Raw genomic sequence first — 16026 nt, 5'->3', positions numbered from 1 at the left:
GTTTTGAGTAGGTCTAGTTGAGATATGCACAATACCCACACATTATCAGGGATAATCAGATTCGAAGTCTAATTGGGTGTTAAACTTTTGGAGTCCAATGAAAGCTTTAGCAGATAGGGTATCAAACTTCCGAAGTCCAATGTTTTTTCAACTTGCCATTGACCTAAATGGTCAAACTGCTTGAACCATCACCTGATTAGGGGTGCTCATAAAAAAAACCGAACAAAACTAAGGAAATTGAACAAAAAAATCTGATTAAGTAAACCGATAAGTTTGGTAAGTATTTAAAATATATGATTATATTACCTGTATAATATACATATTTATAATATATTATATATTACATATTTATGTATTTTTTATAGTAATATTATAAATATAAAAAAACCAAAAAACTAGTGGACCAGTTCAGTTTAAAAAATATGCCTAGGGTTCATAAGCACCCCTACACTCGACTCTCTTTCCTAAGTCTAGTTTTCCCAATTGAGCTAAGGCAATCCGAAGTCAAATGAAGAATGAAGAACTATTGTAATTATCAAAATTGTTAAATTTTTATTAGTTAATTTTATTTTTATTAAATTAATAATTTTAAATAAAAATGTAATGGATACTAAATTGTTACTAATTTTGTTATATTAATCAATTTAAATATAACTTTATAAGTTATTGAATTTATTAATAAAATTACTATTTTTTAAATGTTAGATTGAATTTATTTATATTTGTAGTAAGTACTAATTATAATTAATCATTTAATTATTTTCTAAACTTATTGCAAATTTTAGAAATTGTTAATGCGTCCAAAAAATTCCCGCCTTTGTATTTTCTCTTTCCCTCCCATTTGGACTTTCAAAACGTCTCCCGCCCTTCTTATTTCGTTTAATGAGTTCGAATGCCAAGTGCTATTCCCTCTTTGAAAGAAAAACTCTTCTATGTTTGACATTCAATCTTCCCCCAACTCTCAGTTTTGGCATCAATTTCTTCTTCTTCCAACTCTCAGATTCTTCATTTTGTTTTGTTTTTTCCATTTTCATTTTCAGATTTCATTTGGATTTTGCAAAAAGGTTTTGTCAGCCATTCTCCAAGACAAAGGCTTAGCTCAAAGCTTCGGTTTCACTGTCAAAGCTCCAGTTGTTCTTCAATATGGGTATTTACACAACTTTTCCCCTATTGGACACCCCATATGAAATATGCTATCCACCACTCTCAAGTGCCTCCCCCTCAAACATTAGAGCTCAACGCACAGCTTATTGCTATAAGATTTTCTCCTTTACATTTGCTCTAAGGTTTGTAATTCTTTTTTCCTTTTTCGTGCTAGGATTTAAAGTTTATCATTGCTTTGGTGAATGTTTCTTTTACTTTAGAAGCATTTAGTGTAACTTCTTAGGTATTGATGTAGGTATGCTTTTGAATTTTTGGAATTGTTGGATGGGTTTCAATTTGTGGAATGGATTGGTGTTTTAGGTTAATTATGTTTTCAAATGTTCTTTTTATTGGCAATGAATAGTTCTAAACTCTGTTTCCTTTTAGTAGTGTTGCACCTCGAATTAGAAGGCTTTCATGTAATTTTGTCTTCATAAAACTGATTCTTTCCTCTTATACCAAGCCCTTATTGGATTCAATTTGGTTTCAACGACAAAGGGTTTAATTATACAGGTTTGGGCATTTTTTTCTTCATTTACTTCTCCTTTCCTAGTGTCCCATTGTGTTTTTTTTTTTTTTTTTTTTCTCTTTGGTGTTTTTCCTTTATAGGTTTGCTCTTGGGGTTGAGGTTTTCCTTCTTTCTTTAATTGGGGATTTACTTCTCCCACCAGTTATCTGGAAAAATAAGAAGCTTGGAGACACTAGCTAGAGTGTTTCAGTAGCCACGATGAATCACATGAATTATCAAGATGTTTTGGTTCCCTATGGGTTTCAAATGATTGCATGAAGAGTTTAGATTTTTAAATGATATAGATCCACCAGATTGGGGCTGCACCAAATCAATGCAGAGCTCTCATTTTCTAATCAAGAGTAACTTGGATATTGGTATGATAAAGTATCTAAGTTTTGGGGAAGGTGAGCATTGGAATTCCTGTTATTCTATTTTAGCTTTTCAGATGGCATTGCATGGTTAGAGAGTTTGATGTTTTGGCTAAAATTGCAGGTAGAACAAAAGCCTTGCAAGATAAATAGCTCCAACCTGAGTGTTGACGGTCCCATTTTATAATTATTCCAAATGCTATCAGTGGAAACACATGGTGGCTTAAAAAGGAGATTATCAGATATATCTTTTTTTTGAGAAAAGTTAACAATTTTATAGAAGAAAGGAGAGGTACACAAGAGTGTGTACAAATACAAGAGAGGGGCGAGACCCCTGAGAATTACACAGGAGGGCAGGAATCACAGTACAGAGACTCTAGAATAATTCCTAATTTTGCTAGACCATCTGCCATTACATTTAGTTCCCTTGGGATCCAGGTTAGAGAAACATTCGAAGGAGCCAGGAGGTCCCTTGCGTCTGGTAGGAAGTGACTAAGTCTCCAAGGTTCAGTTTCCTGTTGTTCCAACCATCTTATAGTATTGGTTGAGTCACCTTCAATTGAGAAGCTTTGGATACCCAGTTTGCTGACTAGGCGAATCCCTGTTAGCTGCTAACACTTCTGCCTTTGTTGAGTCAGCTATCCCAATCGGACCACTATAAACCCAGCATGTGTGGCCATTCTCATCTCTTAGAATTCCTCCAATGCCGACAGCTCCGGGGTTACCATAAGCACCAGGATTATCAGATATATCTTAGTTCATGGTGTGCACCACTGTGCCATTTATGAATGTTGTTATGCTTATAATATAACTAATCCAGAGTGTGATTAAAGAAGACATGCAAGTTTTCTTTAATTGACATTATCTTCTGTTAGAATTAATTCCATAAGTGGGTGCTTTCATTGGTGTTTAGAACATATTTGCTTAGTGGTTTGATCTTAATTTTACTAGATGGCCATATACTAACTTTAGGACATTTATGTGTATTCACATTGATATATGTTTCTTATATATATATATATATATATATGTTGTAAACCATCCCTTTTATTTTCTTAGACTTATACCCATAGTGTAGAATAGATTTGGATTAATTATGCACGCTATGTTATGTATGCCTATATGATAAATTTGTACATGGTTAATTGGTTATTTGAGATGATGATGAGAAGTATATCCTCTTTAGGGATAAGAAAATTTCAATTTCTTTGATATTCCTTTCTTCTTACAAAAAGATTGTGTGTTTTTTGTTGCATCTTGTTGTGGAGATTGATCAAATTATTGTAATCTAATTGCAGAGTTTGTTTTGTAAAGTAACAATCCAAATTGACTGGGTTGTGATGTTGGGAGTAGTGGCTGCTGAGTTTTTCTAGTGTATGACCATTCTTTACTCTCCCGTGTAATTAAATTTGTGACAGTTTCAGCCCTCAGTGTGTTTAGCTCCCCTGTTATGAACTCCTTGAGGTAGTGGAGAAAACTCATATCCTAGGATGCCTTTTAGCCCTCTATCCTTTCTCCCATCTTTATGTATAATAACTAGAGGAAGAGGTAGAGGCAAACCTAGTGTAACATGGTTATGACAGTCCCCTTGACAAAACAAAATTCTCAACTCTTTTAATTAAAATCTGATTTGCATAAGTCTCCTAAGGAAGTATCTCCTAGTCATTAGAATACTGTTTGGGGATTGGGGTGCTTTATCAGAAGTAAACTGATGCTTGTACATTCAGGCAAAGCCAAGGTGTCTCTTCTCAAAGATTCAAGGCTGTTGTTTGAAACAGATCTGGGTTTTCCTTGTGAATAAGCCACCTGGGCTAGCTAGGTTGGAACTTAATTGCCTCTCTTAGTGGCACATTATATTAATCAAATGAAGTCCAGGTGTCTTCCTTTAGGAACATGCGCCTGGCATTGGCTGAAGCAAAGATCGAAGTTTGCACTTAGGAAATAGGTGTCTTTTGTTGGTTAAATTAATGAAGTTGAAATTGATAGCTAATTTAAATAAATCCTGGGGTTACTCCCCTAGATTTTAAGGACCTGATCTAGGTGTAACCTCCTGGGATTACTTTTGTGGTTTTAGGGTCCTGACCTAGGTACAACTTCTGGATCTTCTTAGTAAAGTCTCCCTTGAACTCAAGGGCCTATCTATCACATGGACAAAATAGTTTCACTAGGGTTGAATCAGAATATTCAGGCTTTCATTTCAGTCAATTTCTTTTGTTCATGTAAATAGAGATTATATTATAAAAAATTGGCCCGTCTCTTTGCTTATCTTGCATGCAACAAGGGCCAAATGAATATACCTTACAATCTGAACTCTGAAGTTCATGCATTTTGTTCTCTATTTAAAAAAATGGGTTATCTATTTTGGGTACTAGAATTTATGGTATGAATTTCATATTGGACACCTTATTCATGTTATTTCCTTGGTTTTTTTGTTATATTTGTATATTGGATGTTTGGGGATGCACTACTCTCATTTTGTGTAGCCCCTTCTCCTTAAATACCAAATAAAAAAAACTCCACAAGCCTTGAAAAGGTGAGTTGATCTAAATATGGACAAGAAATTCATTCCTAACTTGCTTCTATATCAGGAAGGTTCCAAGAGCAAATTCTATGAATCTTGTATAGATCTAAATGCTGGTTTTCCGTTTGCAAAAGAAAATTGTATTTATCAAACTGTCAATATTTGCCATATAGAACATGAGAAGTGTGTCTCTGTTGTAATTGAATTTTGTAAAGTTCCCTTCCTAAACCCCCAAATGATTTCTAAAAGCTATTATTCTATTATGTTATATACAATAAATACATGAAAATTAAACAACCTATGGATGATATGGTTCAACTATACAATGATGAAAGTTTAACAGCCCCTAATATTTTGATAGATCTTATCACTAGTAGGGTCCCCTATTCACTGTATACAGAGAAAACAAAAATGAAAATTCTCTATGGATGATATGGTTCAAGGATGGACACCTATTGTTATTGTAGAACCTTTAGTTATCTCTTCTAATTATAGACAAGTTTCTTCTCAGAGCTCTCCCTCCCCTAAAAATAATGATGGCTGCTCCTTAAGAAATTGATGAATCCATTAGGAATTTTTTAGAAATCCAAGTCCATAAGACATAGATAGAACATGATGCAAAATGAGAGACCTTATTAGCTCATTTGGGCTCTTTTGGATCTCAATGTTATATACATGTTATTATTAGTCTATATTTCTTCACATTTTTCATTGTATATTGCATATTTAATTAGATCATCAAAGTAATTATTGTTATATTTTTTTTTTGTTTTTCTTTGTAGGTTAAAGATGCAACAAGTGACTCTTAAAGCTTAGTTGAAGACAATGGATAATTCTTTTATATTTAGAATTTCTCTATTTTTTTTGAAAGTCATGTAGATGTTAATATGTATTGAGGGAAATTTGACATTTATAATACATTTTAAACAATGGATGTATTCAAATATGTGGCATGTACTGAATTGTTACAATAATATTAGTATTTGCTAGAAGTTATTATATAATTTTCATGTGATGTATGAATAAAATAGATGTTGCTTCAAGGTGGTAGTCCTAATTGTCATTATTTTACTATTTTATTTGGAATATAGCCATTTTTTTTTTTTATAAATTGAAACAATTAGCTATGGTTTTCCAAGAAATTTGTGGGCATATATTGCATCTTTTAGCCACAGTTTGTCAAAAAACCTTAGTTATAGGTTAGAGTTTTTAACTTCTGTTTTAGCAAAAACAACTGTGGTTATAGGTTAGTACATTTAGCTATGGTTTTGTAGCAAACCGTAGCTATAAATAGAAGAATTATAGCTACAGTTTTGTACAAAACCGTGGCTATAGATTTGGATATATAACTATGGACAATTTAAAAACTGTAGCTATATGTATCTTTTAGCTATGGTTCAGCCCGCAGCTAAAGGTTCATATGGTTTGCATATGCCCTATAGCTATGGACAAATATTGTAGCTATAGATGGGTTATAGCTACGATTTATTTGAACTGTAGCTGTAGGCTATAGCCACACGAACATAAGCTATGGTTTATTGTTTGTAGCTAAACCGTAACTATAGATCTATAATTACGGTTTTCTTGACCTTTAGCCACGGTTTTATCTGTAGCTAAAGATCATATTTCTTGTAGTGATTATTAGTTTTTCAGATATCATACCTTTTCAGTTCGGTTTTGAAAGAAAAATTACAATATAAAATACCTCATATGACCCTCCAATTGTTGGAATGAATTCTGAACTCATGCAAAGAATTAAATATGATAGATGTGCATAAAAGTGAATTGGGATTTCCTGTTTAGTAAAAAAAAAGGATCTCCTGCTTCCAACCCTCTACCCACTTGATCTTATACTGTACATCTCGCCATGAGACAGAGACCCACAATCAAAGTGGAATCCTCTATGAATGAGATGTGCGAATTCGGCATCAGTCAGGGCAAAATCTGTTCGAATAGCTTTTACTGCCTTGCATTGAAAATGTCATAGTTGCAAAAAACTATTAAAACGGTGTGGGCACAAATTTGTCTTGATAGAAGCCGATCTCGAGATATAAGATTTCAGATCATATTGATAGACTGTTGGAAATCGGAATGTATTTTTTTGGCGGGTGATCCTGACTCCATACAAGTAAATTAAAGTTGGAACTTTTTTCTCTTTTTCCCATCAGCTGGATAATACTCTATATTGGTCAGGGAATAAGAGAACAGGTGGTAAAGCTTTATTCAGGCAATCTGCTGATAAAGCAGTCTTCATGTGAGAATTTAAATATTTTTCACAAAATCGTGCAGATTGTCCACCAAGTATGTCGGGCTGATTTTTTTTTTTTTAATTTATTGACGTTTTGGGCCTGATGATCATGTTTGGTAGACCCAACCCAACTTTTGTTGGTTATGTGAGAATCCAAGACAACTTATCATCACTTTCTAGTTCGTGACCCATTCACTACTTTCTTTTCCCATCATGGTGTCTCACCGAGGTCAGTCATCATTCGTCAGTCATTTTCGGCTCATTTAAACTATGACCCCATTTGGAGTTGTACAACTGTTTGGTTGGATGGAATTGGAATCTCATTTGTATTTCTGGTGGAATATCATTCTAATATTTTAGAGAATGGTCATTTTTTCTCCTTCCTTTGGGAATTAAATCCCATTCTAAATGATTCCAATTCTCATTCCGATTCCTGTATAAACTAAACAGACTATAGGGTAGACCATTTTTTAATTCCAATTCTGATTCCAATTGTGAACCAAATAGATCCTAAATTTTTCATTTTTCACAAGGGTTAGCAATATCCATTTCAGTTTGTAAAATAAAATGGTTTAGTTTTTGGAGTTGCTATACCGGTTGTCTCTTAATTCTTGTGTTTGGTGCTTTTGGTGTTCTAACTTGAAATGTTTTAAGTTGAAATACCATTTATACTTGGAAAACAAACATTAATATCATGGTTTTTAAAACCGACTCGGAGACCGAACTGGTCAGGGGTCTGGTTATCGGGTCAAATGGTCCAATCGTTTGAATCGAATGGTCGGCCCATTTTAACAAAAAAATAAAAAACGGTCAAAACTGTTCGAACGGTTAACTGCCCAGGCCAGCAGTTTGCTGACTAAAGTCAACGGTTTTTAGAGAAAATCTGGTTTTGGGGAAAACAGAACCGATCACCTGACCGATTCCTGATTTTCCGGTCTGACCGTCCGGTCCGGTTCAATTTTGAAAACTATGACTAATATCACATCAATGTTATCTTTTTCTTCTTTTTTTTTTTTTTTTTTTTTTTTTCATGGGGCTAAGCTAAACAATGGCCCCCATCCCCTTTACCTCATATTCCACTCACGTGGCAGCATTTAATCCCAGAGCTCTACTATAACAAATCAAAGATCTTACCAATAGAGCCACCATCGGTTGGTTAATGCCAAATCAGTAAGGGTGTTAAAAACCTTCACTTCCCAGAGTTGGAAATATCAAATTGACATCCTTTTCCATGCCAAGTGTTTAAGGAGTGTTTTATTAACTCAAAAAGAAGTCTCCAACCAAAATCAACCACTAAACTCAAAATCCGTATGTCATGCTAATGTGGTGGTGTTTATACATAAAAATTCAAGGGTACCAAACAACTCCCAATGTATTTTTTAGACTGTAACTCTTATTATTGATCACATTTATAGAAAGTTAGAAGCAAATTAACAAAACAAAAAGAAGAAATTAAGACGGAATCACCGAATAATATTTGGTTGAAAATCATCATATTTGTTTATTTTATCAAAGAGATTTCATAAATATCCAATTGTGTAAATCTCGGACCATAAAAGGGATATGATTGAGTCCTATTTGGGTTGTCAAGAATCAAAACTAGCTGGAACCACTGCATCTCTCTATAATTTTTGGAATTTAATGCATTTTCTATGAAATTATTTCAGGGTATATACCCAAATTACTACATTTTATTTTATTTACGTATGAAACCGTTTTATTTGCGTTACACAAGGAAAAAAGAAATGGGTTCATCCGGTTGATACATCAACAGCAATGCATCCTAAATGATGAAAAGGAAAGGTGAAGACTGAATAGGTGGGCTGAACCCGGTCTAAATCCTAAGCTGAGCTTGGATTTGCTACCTAAGAGATGCTATCGCATTCCTACCAATTAAATATTACAGTTTTATACATGGTTTAAGGTATCAATACATCCAAATATATGGACAGGGGTGTATCAGTAATTTTCAAGCCATGCTTTTTAAATAAGTGTATCAGAAACCTAATTATATGATACAGTACACCCAATAAACGACATATCCTATTTATATTTGAACCTTGGTTGTATACATGGAGTCATTCATAAGAGACACTCCCAATGTGTAGTTGTAGTCTCTCTTGCAAGTGAGTAGAGATACATTATCAATAAAAACACTCTCAACCAATGTTTAGAGAATTGGAACGGGCATAGAACTAGAAAAGGGAGAGGTTCACGGGGTCAGAGGTTCAACTAGATCGAATTGTGATGATGTGGTACATATATATTATAGTAGTGATTCATGCGATGCATGGGATTTATCATGGAAAAGTGAAACAATAGAAACTGATAATTATATTAATAATTTCAGTAATTTGTTATAAAAATAATTTAATAATTTAGATTAATTATATTAATAATTTAAAAAATAATAAATGATCTCTAATTACTCAATAAAAAATTATTTTTTTCATATTATCCGTGAGTGTTATATTTTACTTACTTTACTTTATTAATCATTAAATGTTATAATTAAATTAAATCTACAGATTAGCTTTTTAGCCATAATTAAATTAATCTAAGTCTAAGCTCAAAATTTAAGCCTATGAAACAAATCCTCGTCCCCATCTCCATTTCCATCATCGGTTGGGTATCATTATCAATCTCCATCCATGCCAAGGCAATATCCATCCTCAGCCCCATTAAGCCGCAGAAGTTGAGTATCTAATGGAATGAGGAACTTTGCCATCCATATTCACATTTGAAAACTATTAATTGATTAGTTGTCATAAAACTATAATTCGAAACCTTATAAATAAAATAAAATTTTAGTAAATTTTTATCTAGCAACTATTAAAGAAATTAATAAATATTAGCAATTCATAAAATAGTAATAAAAAGTAAAAAATATTAAAAAACAATAAAATAAACCACTTGCAATCCATATAAAAAACTATAAAATTTAATTAAAATATTAAAACTAATAATAACCTAATTATGAATGTCTTAAGACTCCTACTTAGGAATGATCATTTATAACTTAGCTTAAACGTGACTAAACCAACAAAATTTCGGTCTCAAGCAACTATTTTCTTTTGAGTTAGGTTTGGCTCAAATATACACCAACCCCACACAATGTAGATAGTAGGATTATAAATGGTTTGGATTTAGATCAGAACCAAATGCATCTACATCTGCATTCGATTATGAAATCTAGATCCACATTCGCATATGATTATTATGTTGGATTTTGGATCATCTTTGCATTTAATCTATAACCAACTTATTGTTTTTAAAATGATAAAAAAAATTAAAAAGTTTTAAAAAACTAATTATTTTTAAAGTATATATGTATAAAAAATGTATATAAAAATATAAATATTAAATTTATCAATTATAAACTTTATATAGTTATACATAATATATATGTATACATAATTATTGGATTTCTATTGCTGTTATTTGGTTCATTTGAAATTGGAATTGGAATCAACTAATAATTTTATTAATAATTTATTATTTTATTAGTCTTTAATAATCAATATCTTAGTATTTATAATGAATGTTTTATATTAATATTTTATTTTTAGTTATGAATATTAATGTTTTTATTTTATTATTTATTTATTACTTAGTTAGAAGTAATATTATTATAACTAAAATTTTATTTTTCCTACCCTAAAATATATTATATTAATATTTTATTTATACACTATTATTATACTTAATAATTAATATATTTGTTTGCTATTATTATTTTAGTAATATATATATATATATATATATATATATATATATATATATATATATATATATATATTAATGGGACAGGATGATTTGTGGCATCCTCTCGTTTGAGAAAATAGTATCCACATGTGCAACTATATCCTTTTCTCTCTTCGTTCTTTATTTTGCAATTCTATATTCGTGTCTCCCTCTTTCTATTTCTCCCATTTCCTCTCTTCCTCTCTCTTCATTCTTCCACTACAAGAAATGTTGCTTGCAAAGAATTATTTAGTGAAATTTATAACAAGTAAAGTAAGTTCTACTCTTAGTTTCTATTTAAAAGGTATACTCTAAAAACATTGTATTAAATTTTATTAACCAATGTGATTCAAAATCTCTTCTTAAATTACAGGTTTTTCAAAATAGAAAAGAAACATGTACTCCTCTCAGAACTTACTGACACATTAGTGAATTGGATGGTAAAAATCAAATTCATGGAAATAACACCACATTGAAAATCAATGACCAACTCATCATTTTTCCAATGGTTATTTTTAATTGACAAAGAGGTAAACTTGCATAATATTTTATTTTACTTTTTCTTACATTTTTTTTGATTTCCTAAAAACTTTCAACTAATAGTATTATAAACTTTTCAAGGCAACCAAATGCAAGCAATGATTTTCAATGACAATATTGATTTTTTTGAGTCCATTATAAATCTTGAAACTACATTTCCATTTCAAATGGTATAATCAAAAAGATTTCTACACATATCTCACATTTGTCCAAATTTAATACCAATAATCAAATGGTCATCAACAAAACACTAAAATTGAAGAAGTAAATGACATTGTGCTTACACCTACAAAAGTGTACACATTTACCCCCTTTTAACAATTACATGAGTTGGTCAATTGCACAAAACAAATAGGTAATAATTTTTACAACATTAATATGTCATTTAACCTTTATCACATTTCAAAAACATTACTCATTTCTAATTACACTACAGATGTTATTGCTATCACATGAAGTCATAGAGCAAAAATCAGTCTTCAGAAAAATAACAACAAAGAAATATTACTTCGAGAAATCATAATAATTGATAAAAATTACACTCTCAATAAATTCTTACACTAATTTCTTATTATTCTTTTAAATACACACATTATTTTTTTTTTCATTTCATGTTACAACATGCAATCTATAGTCCTTACCACATGACATATCTTTACTACAACAGAAGGAAAGCTTGTTGCGGAAAAGTTTAGACCTATTATTCTTGCTGAAGATTTGGCAATCAAAGACTATAATGGTAAAAATTAAGTTAACACTTTTAAGTTTATAAAACCATTACCATTATTTAACATCAAATATTCATAATAGGGAAAGCGTCTCTCTACCAAAGTATCAAGTAAGATAATAGTAGCTCCCAATATAACTGAGACAAAAGAATTAGAAGATTGTTATTCTTATTGCTTTGGTTTTTGATAAACTTTTTGAAAGAAAATATATTTATTTCAAATGTTATAAATATGTATGCTAATACAATATTATATTGTAGGTCATTTCATAATGAAAAAGATTTGACAAAAAAGATGGAAGAAAAAGCAATGCATCATTTAGAAATATGGAATCAAGTACACTAAAGCCAAATGTAACTACAATTTAGGACATTTCAAATATTGCAAACATCGTATAAATATATTTCTTTTTATTATTTAAATCATATATTTATATACTCCTTTAACATTCTCACACTATACCATTCTTTTAAAGTAAAACAATCATTATTAAAAGCTTTTATTACAAGCTTGAATGCACAACAAACTTTTTGATACATGGCTTGCAACCAATGCAACAAAAAGACTTTTGAGAGATATGAAATATCTTTTAAATGTGAAGGGTGCAAGAAGTTTAGTCTAGCAACTCCAAGGTAAGACTTTACTAGCATAGTTTTTATAAAAGCTTAAAAATTATAATATCACAACAACTTAAAATTATAGGTGTCAAATCATTAATCGGTGAAATAACTAATCCAACAACTTCCATGTTAGTCGTTATATTTGGACACGAAGTTGAAAAATTGTTTAATTATACAGTAAAACAACTTATGGACCTTATGTAATAGGTACACTTACTAAACTTTTTAAAAATACGTTCTACTATTATTTAACTATATTTCTTTTAGAATTTGTAGGGTCTTACAGATCAAATCAAGTAACAAATGATTGAATATTTATATAAAGTCAATCTCTTCAATGTCAAGTCAATTATGATGCCTAACAATCAAAAGCAACTCACTGTCAACAAAGTTGAAGATATTGACAAAGAAATTGCAAATTAATGTTTCTAAAAATTCTCTTTTGGATTAATTTTGTATAATCATGTAAATAGTGTGTTATGAAATTGGTCAACAAATACTGTACCCAACGCATATACATTGTGTCTAATTTATGTGATATGTGACATTTGGTTTGCTATACACTGGATATTGAATCAATTCCTAAAATGCTTCTGCTCCAAAGAGAATATGTTTGTTTCAAAAATGTTTTGACATGGAGAAAAAAATTGTATACTCACTGACATAGTATCTCTATAAGAGGATACCAAATGTGTCTTCAATATAAAACCAGGTTTGTTATCTATTTGCTCAAACAAGAAGAGATATAGAAATCATGTGCACTCAATTGATCCCACATTTAGCCTGATTATCTTAAATTCACATGACTATCATTAGCCCCTGCGAAGCAGGGCCCCCCGCTAGTATTTTATTATAATACTATTATTTTATTATTACTATCTTATTATTAATTTAATAATATTTTAGTACTTTATTGATATTAGGGTTTTGTATCATGAGTTATTCGGTCCTTAAGGGGGCCTTAAATACCCAAACATACTTACACCATCCTCTCTCTCTAATAATATAAATGCTATATCTCTCTCCATCTTTCATTAATATTCATTCTTAATTGTCTCTCTTTTGTAATTTAATTTTTGTTCTCTCTCTCTTCAATAATATAATATCTTGGTAATAGATAAATACCTATGCTGATTTTATAAATATGAATGTAATTATTATTTTATATTTAATAAATGGTTATTTTATTATTTTTTATAATTTTTTACTTATTATTATTAATTTTAATTATCCTATTAATATTAATTATACTATTTTTATAAATGGTCATCCCTAAGTACAAATTAATACTAATTTTTATTAATTTATTAACTTTTACTAGTTGCTAGATAAAAACTTGCTTAATTTTGATATTTGTATTAACTTTAGTAATTTTTATTAATTATAGTTTTTAAGTTTCAAATTGTATATAAATTATTATTATTATTATTATTATTATTATTATTATTATTATTATTATTATTATTATTATTATTATTATTATTATTATTATTGTCATTGTTGTATGTCGTGTATCACATGTTATGAGTTTCTAGATAGATCCGTTTAGCTTGTCTTCTTTGTATAAGTGATAAAATAGGTTCTACATTTTAAATTTTCATTATTTTTATTTTTATATCATTTTTAATGGGTCTGCTATTTTTATATAAGTTTCTTGTGTAGTATGGGCACTATATATGCACAATAAAGGTTTCAAACTCAACTCATAAAAATTATTAATTAATTAATTAAAAATATATTAATGCAATGCTATCTAATAAAATAAAAAGAATAAACAAAACAAAATACAACATTAGAACACAAGTTCTATTTACAATATATCAAACCCATATTTAAATCATAATATTATTAAAACTATCAATTAATACTTTTTTGTTTTATAATATTATCAAACACAGGTTCTTATTATCTTTTTAGTGTAACTAAGTATCTATATTAAAAAAAACCATTACAACTATGGTCAACTAGTTATATTTTTCATTAAAATTATTATCAAAACTACTTTCATTTGGTATTTACATACCTTTTGATAGAATACATCTAACGATATTGCATTGGTCAACTATTCTAGCCTTATCTGCCAAGTGAATAGGGAAATGCATCATAATGTAAAAAACGAAGGAGAAAAAATTGCTTCAAAATAGGATAATATTGTAGCAATTCTCCTTCCAAGCTCTAAGAGTGGATCGGTCAGACCAAATCGTATAAGCGAGTGGTCACCTAGATCAACCTCAACATAACAATCGAGGAGATAGTTGCTATACTTAGAAAATTTCTCACTTTTGCGCTTATGAGCTTAGAACTTCAAATATAATACCTCCTTAGGTTCTCGACGTTCCACATAGGGAGACCTGACTCCTCTCCAAGGTTTCAAGCTCGTAAGTTCCAAGTCCCAGTGCCTTAGTAACCTTGTAGCGACCTTTCCAATTTGGGTCGAGTTTTACAGAGCCCAACTTGAGCACCATGACCTTTCTCAACACGAGGCCACCAACTTGCAAGCAACGCATATTGACTTTGGCATTGTGGTATCAAGCCACCCTCTGCTAGTAGGTGGAAATTCGGATCTACACTAGGTCGTGTATCTCTTCCACAAGTTCTAGGTTGTTGTGTAGTTCATCATCGTTATACTACTTGTCATAGTCTCAAACCGAAAGGTTGACACCTCGATCTCAATAGGTATTACAACTTCTGTTCCAAACGTCAATTTAAAGGGTTTTTCTCTAGTTGTCATTTTACAAGTAGTTCGGTATGCCTAGAGCACACTGGGGAGCTTGTCCACCTATAGTTCCTTAGCCTACGAGAGCCGAGCTCACAAGATAGCCCTATTTGTCACTTCGGCTTACCCGTTGGCATAGGGATGAGCAACTGACATAAAATTTTACTTAATCCCCAGTTCAACACACCAGTCTTAGAACTTGATGTCCTCAAACTACTTCCCATTGTTTGATATCAGTATGCAAGATATCCCGAATGTGCATACTATGCTTTTCTAGAAGTTCTATACATTCTGAACTATGATGGTTATCAACGTTTCGGCCTCAACCCACTTGGTGAAATAATCCACGACTACGACAAAAAATCTCATATGTCCGATTGCTAGTGGGAAAGGACTAAGGATGTCTATTCCCTATTGGGCAAAGGGTTACGAGCTAATGATGTATTGCAAGTTGGTGGCTAGCTTTTAGGGTATATTGGCATGATGCTAGCACCGACCACAACGTCGAATGAGTGCTCTACCCCTTAAGTGTTCACCGCAAAGTCCTCTGTGCATCTCTTAGAGCACATACTCTATTTCTAAGGGTTGGAGGCACCACAAGTATGGAAGAGTGAACAACTTCATGTACAGTTGTTCACTAGTGATGACGTAACGAGTTGATTGGCATTCTATCTTCTGAGTTCCATTACAATCTAATGACAATGCCCCATGGCATAGATATTCAATGAGCGGGTCCATCCAACTTGGCTCTGCGATTTTTATGGGTGCAACCTCCTCTTTTGGTGTCCTCTCTATGTCAGGGTGCGACAGGTCTTCTATGTAGATTGTTCTCCTTATATTGTTTATAGAGCCAACCAACTTTGAGAGTGCATCGGCCTAGGCATTCT

General features: G+C 31.3%; 1 long non-coding RNA gene across 1 annotated transcript; it reads left to right on the top strand.

Moving 5' to 3' along the window:
• Positions 1–867: 867 nt before the first annotated feature.
• LOC104590219 (uncharacterized) lies at positions 868–5547 on the top strand. Its single transcript, XR_734089.3, has 2 exons — positions 868–1286; positions 5326–5547. It is a non-coding gene; the product is annotated as an uncharacterized LOC104590219 (long non-coding RNA).
• Positions 5548–16026: the final 10479 nt, after the last annotated feature.

The sequence above is a fragment of the Nelumbo nucifera genome, chromosome 6, assembly GCF_055504915.1.
Source record: "Nelumbo nucifera cultivar China Antique chromosome 6, China Antique-T2T, whole genome shotgun sequence".
Classification (NCBI taxonomy): Eukaryota; Viridiplantae; Streptophyta; class Magnoliopsida; order Proteales; family Nelumbonaceae; genus Nelumbo; species Nelumbo nucifera.
This window is presented reverse-complemented; position numbering and strand designations above follow the sequence as displayed.